Raw genomic sequence first — 12,302 nt, 5'->3', positions numbered from 1 at the left:
AGTACCACCTTCCTTCTTTTTCCACATGGCCAAGAATGCACTGGGCTATCCAGACTAGACACTAACTTCATTTTTAATCTGCTGCAGAGTACTTGCATTGTTTTTATGTCATGCATAGGTACACCTTACACATGAAAGCAGAACTGTTGGTACTCGAGTGTTATGCCCACAGCACCATTTGTGTGCAGTATATTCATGGGGTTATCCAGATACAGGCAGCTGAATTGTTATTAGGGTATATATTCAAAGGAGTGTATGGAGTTACAATGACCACGAACTGAGTTTTGGTCTTTCCCAGAAACTGATATGGTAGCAAATTTCAGAGGGTGGTGTGAGATTGATACCCTTTGGGAAGGTTTCAACTTTGACACTTCACTCAATTAGAAAGGATTAAAAAAGGAACCTCATCAGAGTCCAAATACCATTTAGAAAACTCTTAGAATAACCAAGGAGTTTGCCTCTTCAGGTAGTGCTGTCTCAGCTGTTCTTTAATGCCTCTGTGTACTTGCTGTCCAGACTTCTGCCACAGGGCAAATCTGAGGAAACAGGATATCTTATAGCACTGCTAGATTTGTAGCTTGAGGCTGTCTGCATGCTTTTGGGTCAGGTTTAGGATAGTTGTAAATGACAACTTTAGTAAAGACACTTTAGGTATCAAGGTGCCAGCTATCTGATCATGATAGGGTGGATTTCTGTGCTGGATTTCTGGCTGCTTTTAACAAAGAACATAACATCTGGGAATTTTCAGTGGAACTGTATTGTTGCTGCTATTATCTGAATATATATTGAAGAAGGAATATCCAAGATGAAATATCAGGTCTGAAATTCTCTATATCTGTGTAGCCAGCCAGATAATACCAACCAAACTCTCTTCCTAGGTACCGAGGGATGAAGCCTGCTAAATGACTTTCCAGAACTTCCTGGTAGCAGTCACTCTACACCTGTTTGCTCACGATCCTCGTGTCTCAAGTGAAAGCACAAGAGGAAATGGCCTTAGGCTGCACCAACGGAGATTCAGGCTAGATATTAGAAAAATATATTCCCCTGAAAGAGTGGTTAGGCTTTGGGACAAGTCACACAAGAGGGTGGTGGAGTCAGTGCCTCTGGAAGTGTTCAGGAGGCTGGGATGTGGCACTTGGGGACATGGTTTGGGGTCATCATGGTGGTGCTGGGTTGGCACTTGGGCTGGATGACCTCGAGGGTTTCTTCCAACCTTGATGATTCTGTGACTTGTTTCAAACTCCAGCTCTACCAAGGCCTGTTAAATGCAAGTCCTGGTTTCAGAGTTTTCTCTCCTTCATCTGCCAACAAAAATAGAGGTTTCTATGGAACTCACAGTTAGCAAAAAGTCATCTCCATTTACCTGGTAAGGAGAGAGAGGGAACAACAGAAACAAAGTTTTGAGATGCTGGCAGGTGTTTTTTCTAATACATGTGATCAAAATGCTAAAGAGAAAAAGAAAATATAAATTTGGAAGATGTTTCTCATTTTAAATGATCAATAATAGAGATTTTCAAGTTTGTTTCACAAAATATATTTCAAAATATTCTGAATTTTCTGCATTCTGGTATCTTGTTTCCTTCGTATTCTCCTTTATGATGCTTAGTATAATAGGGCAAGTATTGTCAAAATATGTCAGTTTAGTTTCCATTTTTCCATCTCTTTTTTTTTTTCAATACTTTTTAAAAATTTCTCTCTTTATTTTACTTTTCTTCTTCCGGAACTCTCTTGCAACTTTCTAAAATATTCAAGAATTATAGCTTTTCTGTTTTGGGAAAAGGTGTAGGGTAGTAATGGAGAGTAGTAATTTTATAACACTCAGTGCTTATACCTTTTAAAATTAGTTTCTATTTTCCTTATTTTCCCTATTATCTTATATTTGGTAGAGATTTTAATGCTTCCAAACTGAGAAAATATTCAAAATCTTTAATTGGCCTAAAAAGAAGAAGGAAGGACGAATCCCCAAAACTCATTTACTGCATTCAATTAGCAAAAAGAAGTAAGGAGGATAAAGAAAAAATTAAAAGTTAACAGCCTTTCTTAAAGAAATGTGATGACTTTGGTAAAAGTGAAATGGTTTTATATATGCAGTATTTTCTTGAATTTTATGTTTTAAACATTTAGACTTTTTATTTATATCTCTATTGCTCTAAGATTAAATCTATATATAGTATTTTTTTGGCTATGCTAGTTATAGGTATAATTTAAAATTAATATGAAATGTTAAAATTTGTAGTAGTAGATTCCAAGTTAGAAGTTGCTTACAGCAGCACAAAAATGTACTTCATCAGACAGCCTCTTACACAACTGTGCCTGATCTAAGGCTCTGCTGGTATGTTTAAAACTACATAAGTTTATGTTGTGAAACAAATCTTGTGTTAGACATGCTCTGAATGTTCCCATGGTATGAGCACACAAAATACTTCTGCATAGCTTAGCTCTTAGGTACACGCCTGGTCTGTTATTGGTGTCTAATCTCCATAAATAATTTTGTCTAATTATAATCTAATCTAAACCTATCTAATATTATATTGCATGTGATTTCCTTTAGACCTCTTTTTCTATAGATTATATTAAAGCTCTGTTTCTCATATCACAGTCTTTTTTGTGGACTAATTAGGGTAGAAAACTCCTCGAATGTTGTAGTGATTGTGGCTATAAATACTATTTACTTATGCTTCAATGTCACTATACTTAACCAACTGAGATTAATAATATAACTCTTTCAATATTCAATGCATTTTAATTAATACTAATTAATTAGTAATTTAATTAGTACTTAAACATTAATACTGATATTTTACACAGAAAAAAAAAAGTAATGCATGATGCTTTTTAAGGTAGTCTGTTACTCCAGAAATATGTGCTAAGACTAATTGATGTACTCTGCCTGGCACTAACAGCTGCACTGCTGACACGTTGTCTTACTGCTTGTTTATCTTCCTGCCCTCTTATCTCCCATAGTCCTGTTTCTAAGCTTTTTTACATCATCATGGAGTAGTTAGGATTGGAAAGGACCTCTGGAGATCACCTACTCCAATACCCATGCCAGGGTACCCCCATATCAATTTTTGGTACAGGTTACTGCTTTTTCATTGCCTGTATTTGGCACGAGGACCCTCCTTGGTGCTATTGCAATGCTAGTACAGTAATAACTGCATTGTAATATCTATATTACCTTCCAACACTAATTAGAAATCAGACAGATGCTATTAATTCTAGTTATCGTTTGTGGAAGTAGATGCCTGTAAGTGAATGCTCTGGAGAGGACATTAGTAAAGACATACCTGTTCTCATGCTGAACTCTGTATCTTTGAGAAAAAAATTCAGTTGTGTTTGTTAAAAGGGTAGATTGCACCATTATTGTTACCTGTATTTTTGTTTGGCAAAGCCAATGAAGAATTTCTAACATAGAAGAGGGGAAAAAGTTGTTAATGAGAAAATAATTTGTTGGCATTATGATTTTTTTCTGGTTAGTTTTATTAAGGGTTGTGATGGAGGTTCATAGTAAATATTTTTTTACCTTTTTACTGCCTAGCATCAAGAAAAGTTGGTTATTTGAGATCAGATTACTATTTGGATATGAAATGCTCATGGTTTGTGAAGAATTCACAGTACTTCAAAAAGCAAGGTGATCATTTGACAGCATACTAATTCTCCAAATTTCTTTAAGAAGGATTGAGATAGACACAAAGATAATGAGAGAAAGCTGGATCATATAAGAGAGAACAAGGAAGGACAGAGAGAGAGGAGTAGGTCAAGGGAGGTTACTCTTCCCTTCTACTCATCATCACTGGTGAGGTCACACCTGGAGAACAGCTGTGGGTTCCCTAGGATGTGGGAGACCTGGAGCTATTGCACAGTGTCCTGCACAGGGCCAGGAGGGTGATTGAGGGAGCAAACCATCTCTCCTGTAAGGAAAGGCTAAGTGGGATGGGATTGTTCAGCCTGCAGAAGAAATGGCTCAGAGAGTGATCTCATCAAGTGAAGGGTACTTGTAAGGAAGGTATTGGAGACAATTTGTAGATATTCAAAAGCCATTAGGACATAGTCCCAGTTAAGCTTCTCTAGGTGACCCTACCCGAGCAGGAGGTTGGACATGGTGACTTCCAAAGGTTCTTTCCAACCAAACCATTCTGATTCAGAGTAGAGGAAAAGTTCACGAGGGTGGAAGAGGGGCTTGTTGAACAAGTCTGAGACATAGAGAACATTATACATGGAGCAAGCTAACAGGCAGTCCTGGAGGGGAAGAATATACCAAGTCGAAAGTACAGAAAGTTGTCACAAGATTTTTTTATCATCTCAGCCCCTCAGTACCGCCAGCCTCCATGCCTGTGGTATTGCCTGTCAGGTGGACAGCTTCTCCGTCTCAGGAGCTGGCCCCTTCCCAGCAGCATCCTTCCCTCAGTGAATATATCCAGGGAGCAATGCATTGGTTCCAAGTGCTCCTAAAGCGGTGAAGTAAGGTCACACAGTGCTTGACTTTCTGGTTAGAACAGTTGTGCAGCGGGACACCAAGGAGCCAGCAGCTGCAGGAATGTAAGTCACCTGCAGATGAGCAATGCCAGAGTTTAGGAACCACAGTGATAAAGTCTTGTAGATAATCAGAGATGGGACTACGCCTAAAGGAGGAGAGAAAACAGGACGTACTGCTGGCGACGGGTGCTCCACCCAAAGGTTCCTGTTGAACAGGAAATCCCCAAGTCCCATCTGTGCTGCATGCAACTAAAGAGTTTGGAAAAGGGAGTAAGAAGGGGGATGTTACAAAAATTCTCAGCAAAACTTATAGGAAATGCAGTAGGAAGTATATGTATGTGTTTGTGTGTGTGTGTGTGTGTGTGTGTGTGTGTGTGCATGTGTGTGTACAGGTATGCACACACACCTGCATCTTGCACAGCAAATTCCAAAAGATCTTAAGCAAAACTGAGCAACAGTGGGCAATATGGGTGCGCCTGTGTGTAAGCATCTGTTGCAAGATGCAGGAAAACAGAGTTTCCAAAACATAATTTTAACTGTGAGCACCATATGGGAAGATACTGCAGTAATAAGAGTGCATAGATGCTCTGTGTATACCCTCTCTCCCGGACTTCAGAAACAGAAGTGCAGCAATCTGACAGTGGTAGGACATATTACTAATTACCAGTAGGTTGTTAGGAGCAAAGTGAGGGATGTATTCGTGACAGCAGGATTCCTTATGTGTGGTCCAGTTTCTATTAGTTCATTCATACTGTGGTTATCCAAATGGCAGTCAAATTACACGTGTGTGATCAGCATCTTCACTATTGTTTCTGTATTTGTATTGTGGTCTAATCTGTCTTGCCAGATCAGATACTGGTTTCACATAAGGCTATGTATCACACATAGAATGAGTGGTGAGAGACAAGTGAACTTCTTATCCTCCAGCATATCTTTAAAAGCCTACTTTCTCCTGGGAAAGCTTGCTGATTTTCTCTTTGTGCAGGCCAGGTCATTCACTAAGCCACCACTGTATTTCTTTATCACCTGTAGTTTCATGTTCTTGCATCAAATGCTTACAGAAAATCTCTTTTTCACTAATGAAGACTGTGGTAGCTCTGTGCTGGAGCCAATTATCATTCTTTCATCTGATAGTGGCAGAATGTAGCTCATCTCATTTTGTCCTCTGGGAAGCAGAAGGGACCTTCAGAAATGCTAAGATGTTGGGAAAGTGGCCAAATGCCTTCTCCTGCTGAAGGAAAGAACTGAGTATAGGGAAAAAGGGAAATGTTTCCACTGAAATTGCCTTACAGATCATCTTTCTTCCTGCTGTTTCCCAGTGAAGCTCTCCACACGGGCAGCAAGGAATATAAGTTTCTGCTATCCTTACAGCTAAAGAAGATGTGAAACTTTATGAAAAATAGGATAAAGTAGCATACAAAGAATACTTTACAAACTGCAAATTGATTAATCTTTAATTGTTCTTATGCAAAAATGAACCTCTGGTGAATAGAGTTTATATTCAGTCAGTTAATTTTCTTTGGTAGACAGGGAATATTCAGTAAATTATTTATTTTTCAGTAGGTGCATGCAAAATATATAGCTTAATTTTGTGCATGGTGGTTAGCTGAGAAAGTCTGTTTTCGTAAATAATTTTGGTGTGTCCAAGAGAAATATCAGCTGATGATGACAGGGATTTGGTGCTTTGATAACTGCATGGAGCTAGTGACAGGCATAGCACTTATCACTAGACTTGATTTGTTTCATGGCTTTTGATGATAATATCAGCAATGGAGATGCTGAGAATTGCAAGCTTTTCAACAGGTGTTGCTGGATGCATTTCATGCAAAATTTCAACCTATGTTAAATTAAGACTCTTTAACAACATTTATTGGCTTTTTTATCCCATATCATGACATGTTCTGCAGTCAATTGTTACAGCTCTAAAGCAGAAAAGGTTAAAATTTTGGAAGCTAGTGACAGCAAGACTTTGATTTTTTTTTTTTCTTAAATCTCTGAATGTTTTCATTATTTGAAAGACCAGAAAGAAAGATCAAATTACAGATCTACAGGTAATATGTAAGGATAGTGAAAAATGGCACCCCTGGGGATAACTCTTATTATTAGGAGCAGCCTGGACAAGGCACACATTGCTTTCTTGCAGCTTCCAGTTTACTGTTCTCTGGTAGGGCAGAGGCAGGTGGGACATGTGGTTGACAGCTTTTCTGAGGTTGTGGCAGATGAGAAAACCCTCGTAATCATCCTAGAGGGTCACTCTGGCTGCAAGAGATAATCAGAAGTTTTTTTAATGACTTTAGATAATTTTTTTCCTTAAACTTCACCAAGCTCCTGTGTGTGCCACATTAAGGTTTTTGAGTAAAGTCATTCAAAATGGGAGGTTTGAACATAGCTGACAATCCCGTTAGTTTGTTTGTTACACTGAGAAAAGCTCCCTGCAGAGGAAACCTTTTTTCTGTCAGTAGCATAGTAGCGTGACCTTCCTTGTCCCCTGTGGAATCATACCTACACCAAACACGAGGGTCGTGTGTATGAAATGATGACAGCACAACTGGCAGTATCACTCCCTAATGCAGACCACATCATTTGTATTGGTGAGAAATTCAGTACTGAATCACTCCTGTTCTCTCTATACTTTTGCACTATTCCTTATTTGTAGCTGTTACATCCTACATGAGATTGGCATAGACCCACTTCAGGAGGCAGCACAGTGACAATACAACACTGTTGCCGTGGAGTATAGTGCTTACAGAGCAGAGTGATGCTCCAAGTAGGTGATTAATTTGATTTGAATTTGCTATAGAGCAATTAGCTATATATAGCTGATTTGATGCAATCAGCTTCATAAGTAAAGAGCCTGGTTTCTTAAAAGTGATAAGACTCATTAGCTTGTTGGTTGTTTGGTGTCTTAACCGCCTTAGAGAAAAAGTACATGAAAAATAAAGGACTTGCCTGGCATAGATGGTCAGTGGTAGGTTGTGGTTAAAAAAACAGGAATGGTGAATCTGTTCTCTGTAAGTTTCCAAGCACATGATAGGATTAGTGTGTATCCCGAATGATATATGGTTCCTTAACAACTGTAACTCAGTGTCTATATGATGAGTACAGCTCACAATAGTCAGTCTGTAGACCCCTGTGTGTTGTCCCTTTGCTTCTGAACGGCAAAAACAACTGAGCCTTGCCCTGTTGCTCAGACACAGTTTCTGTACCTCACATGTAGTGGTTGCCAGCTTCTGAGTGAAGATGCAAGCTCCTTCTGTTCATTTCCTGTGTTCTTTTCAACTCTGGATGGAGTTAGGGCTGTCATAAAACCAATCATTTTGTGCATAAACAATATTTTTTTTCCGTCCAGTGAAACAGAAATGGGTGCTTTCTTGGAATCATAAATGCCTTTTTTTTCTTGGTAGGCCCATCACCATTAAGAGCAGCCTGGGCTTGGCTAATTATGGCATTGTCATTCAGCCTCAAGTAATTAACAAATGTATTTGCAGCTGGGGATGGGGGGGAAACTACTACATAAATTTTAACTGTTACTATTCTGAGGGAAGAGCTCCTGAAGCACCATTTAATTTGCATTTATTAGTATTATAGTGGTAATTGCTGCTTATCACTTGCCTAGAATTTGCACAAAGCACTTGTCAAAAGAGGTGTAAAATATCCGACCCAGAGAATTTGTAACCTAATTTTAGGCTGGATCTCAAATGAGTTAGAAAAACAAGAAGTAAAAGGAATGCAAACATGAAGCTCATTATAATAAGACCACGTATTAAACAAGCTTTGTCTTAAGTAGACAGAAAGTATAGAAAAGTTCTGAGAAATTAGTGCAGTGTAGGACAAGGATATTATGACATCCCATCTGCATGCACATGGAAAACAGTAGAAGCACAATATATGAAAGAAAAAAGTATTTAGCAAACCACAGAGGAGAAGAAAGTGCACAGAAGTCAGGGTCCTTTTGGAGGTCCATTGCAGCACGGCAAGAACTGCTCACATTCATGTTTTCTTTGACTGTCCTTCACTTGCTGCCAAGCCTTAGTGAGCACGGAATTCTTACTGATGTGTGGCAGAGAAGGTGATAATCACAATAGTGGCCTGTAATATTCTTTATCAACAAGCAGGTAGGAATGAATCACAAAGACGCTTGCTCATCTGGATGTTGTTCCTGCTTTCGAGTGCTGAAGGATGCCACCTTGCAATATTGGTATCAGCAATTTCCCTTTCTATCTTCAGTGAAATCAGGCATGGTTCTTGTGCCATATGTATTTCACATACTAGCTCAAAATAGCTGCTCCTTGGGCCTTGCATCTTCTACTGAGCAGTGGTATCTCATCACTATTTGGTTTTGACATCACTAATCACCAATACAAACAAAAACCTGTGCCTAGGACGTCTTAGTTTATTAGGGAAAAGAAGAAAGATGAATGTAGGCAGGCTGATGAGCATCCATGAGGCTCTGCTGGCCAGTGTGAGTGGAACTGTTCTCATGGGGTGAACATTGCAACCATATGAACAGCACAATCTCTCTTCTCCACCATGGAAGCATCATAACAAAGGAAAATATAAGTAAGATTTTAAAAATAATAATTAAATAATATAATTATTTAGGTTGAAAAAGATCCTTAGGATCAGATCCAATCACTAAACTAACACTTCCAAGTCTACACTAAACCATGTCCCCAAGTGCCACATCCACATGTCTTTTAAACACCTCTAGGGATGGTGACTCTTTCACTTTCAAGGGCTGCTTTTTCCAATGCCTGAAAACCCTTCCAGTGAAGAAATTTTTTCTAACATCCAATATAAACTTTCTCTAGTGCAACTTGAGGCCATTTCCTTTTGACCTATCTCTTGTTATTTGGGAGAAGAAGATGATCCACCTGTCTAAAGCCCCTTTCTGGTGATTGTAGAGAGTGATAAAATCCTCTCTGAGCCTCCTTTTCCCCAGGATAAACATCCCCAGGTCCCTCAGCCCCTTTTTATAGGACTTGTGCTCCAGACCCTTCACCTGCTTCACTGCCCTTCTCTGAAGTTGCTCCAGCATCTCAGTTTCTGTCCAGTCATGAGTGGCCTGAAATTGAACACAGGATTGAAGATGTTGCCACACCAGTGGCAAGTATTTCTATCACTGCTCTGGGATTTGTTCAGTGAAACACCAAGCGTTTGCTTATCAGTTTGGTGAGTAGCCCAAAAGGAGTTATTCAACTAGACTTAGTTACAGGATGCTGTCTTTGAGGAATGTATTGAAGGAAAAATTAAGGAGGTCAGAAAAGAAAGAGATGAAGTCCTGGAAATCCAAGGAGAGCAAAACTGTCTTTTTCCCTCAAGCCTTGAGATACCCTGTCCCTTATATTTTGCTTACCTTGTAACTATTTAAGGCTAACTTCCTACATCTATGCAGAATGCATCACTCCTGCCCAAGCTCCCGTTCACTTCTAATGTCACTCTGTTCCTCTGTTCAGCCTCTGAATATGATTTCCTTCCTTAAAGGCTTGGTTTCCTTTGGTCTGCTCTGCATTTCATGCAGTTATTATTCAGCTGGTTTCTTTTGACTTCATCCAACTAATTGTGCCAGAGGTCGGTGAAAAGGTCATCATTAAAGTCATAACGACTCATTATTGTGCTTTGTCTGGGAGAGATTTGATGCAGCCTTTGTAAATAAATGGTGAATTCCCCATATAAGGTCTTCCATGATTCAAGAGTTTTTTAACAACTATATAACATCAACCTGAATGTATATCTTGCACAGACCCCCTCTCTCCTTTCCCACAAATCACAGGTTATGATGTACCTCTTGGCTATAGAAGAATTATTAGATATTCTGGTAAAAACATCTCCATCTGTAAAGAGAAGGAACCACACAAGCAGAGAAGCCCCAGGTCGAAACTATAAAGGTTGTGTTCAAAGAGCTGCAGGATGGAGAGAAGATCTGATGATACTGATGGAACAAGTTGGCTCAAGTGGGATGTTTTTATTGTGGGAGTGGTTAAAGGAAGCTCTAGTGAGGGGATAATCCAAGGGAGAGTGTGAAGTTACTCATGGTAAAAAGCAAGTGATGAGGATATGATGGAGATCAGGACAGACTGGGCTATAAAAGCAGGTGGAGATTGGAGCACACAAGAAGAGGAAGCACTGCTTTCCAGGCTGTCCAGGTATGCATCAGTCTCCACCCGAGTTCCAATAGGTCTGGTGTTATCCCCGGAGTTATCAGGGAGAATTGTGCAGTCCTGTGTTCCTTTGTGCTAGTAGGTACATGACATACTTCTGATGATGCCATAATGCCAACAGGCAAGTTCGGGGCATTTGCTACATCAGATGGTATCTTTGGGCCTCGTGCTGTTTGTGCCTTACATTGCTTTAACTCCTTTGAAGTCGGCATTGGCACATATTTTAGCCATTTGTTTCTGTCGTGGGCTTTATCTTGCAGCTTGACCTCTTTTCACGCTCTCTGGGCTGTGCCTTCCCCCATGACAAGGGTGTGGGCAGGCCTGTTCATTTGTGCCATAAACACATTCCTTCAGGGTGGTACTGAGGATGAAGCAAGAGGTTAATAGGAACTTCTTCAAATAGTTACAGAGTTTTGTATGGCGGGATGTACACTGTGCTCTTGTATCCTATCCTGCCATACTGGCCCTGCGTGCCTCACCTCAGTAAATCTCTCTCCAGTCATTGATGTGGGTGTGTCTGTCACCCCAGCACTGGGAGGGAGTTAGAGCCAAGCCTTATATGTAGGGCTTGTCTAACTGTAGACCTTGAACTGCCTCTGCTTGCTGCTTTATGCCCTTGTATTGACACAGAGCAGATGATTGTAGCTTTGTTGAGGTCATGGAAGGTGTTGTTCTCTTTTTGGCCCTCCATGCTACGGATCTCTGTGTAGTTCAAAGGGGTTATTTTGCACTGTCTTGCTGCATCATGATGTTTCCTGAATGACTAGATATTTGTTTGCTTTTCAAGCCACAAAATTCCAACAGAAAATTAGAGAGTTCTTGGAGCATAACAAACTAATCTGCACAGAAAAAAATTCAAGTTAACACGTGAAGGTAGTAATGTAGTTAGTCAGCCAGTTTAAGAATGTGTGGGCTGGAAGATTCAATCATTCAAATAAATACTCTTTTACTTTTCTGCTAATCCCTCTCTGCTCCCTCTTGCTTTTTTTCCCCTGACTTCCTCCTCCTGTGAGCTACTAGTTGGTATAATACTCTACAGGGTATGTCTTTCATCTGAGGTATATATCTTAAGTAAGAGGAGTAGCTAAAAATGTGGTAACAGATCAACGCAAAACCATTTTGAGTGGTTTCTTTCTGTGATTCTACTCTATTTTCTACCTAAAAATATCCTTTAAAATTTAAGATAATTCCTGCAACACTTACTGAGGTAATTGCTGTTCCAAGGGTAAAAGCTGTCTAAAGAATCATACTGCCAAAAGGCTGGCCACTGCCTCTTGATCTTTAAATCTGATGTGCTTTTATAACTAAATATCAACTGAATGTAACTTGAGCTGTGTCTATCAAAAAAACATGGCTGCAGGCAAGTGCAACTGCAAAGTGAGTTTAGCCCACAGGTGTATGAACACCTATGCTGATAAACACACTAATTTTGTGCATGACAATATTAATTTGGTAATCTTTCACTTACAAATACAGCTATGTTCGGAAAACAGAGCCTTTTTCAGAGCCATGAGATTTAGTATAAAAACATAACCCCTCAAATCCCAAGCAAATAAAAAGTACTCTTTCATTTATATATACTGACTCATTTATATGATAAATATATGTATAAGTCATAAGAAAAATAAAATCTAGTTTACTTAATTAACAGAGTTCCAATATCAT

This window comes from Sturnus vulgaris, chromosome 6 (assembly GCF_052056855.1).
Source record: "Sturnus vulgaris isolate bStuVul1 chromosome 6, bStuVul1.hap1, whole genome shotgun sequence".
NCBI classification, from domain to species: Eukaryota; Metazoa; Chordata; class Aves; order Passeriformes; family Sturnidae; genus Sturnus; species Sturnus vulgaris.
Note: the sequence above shows the minus strand (reverse complement) of the source record.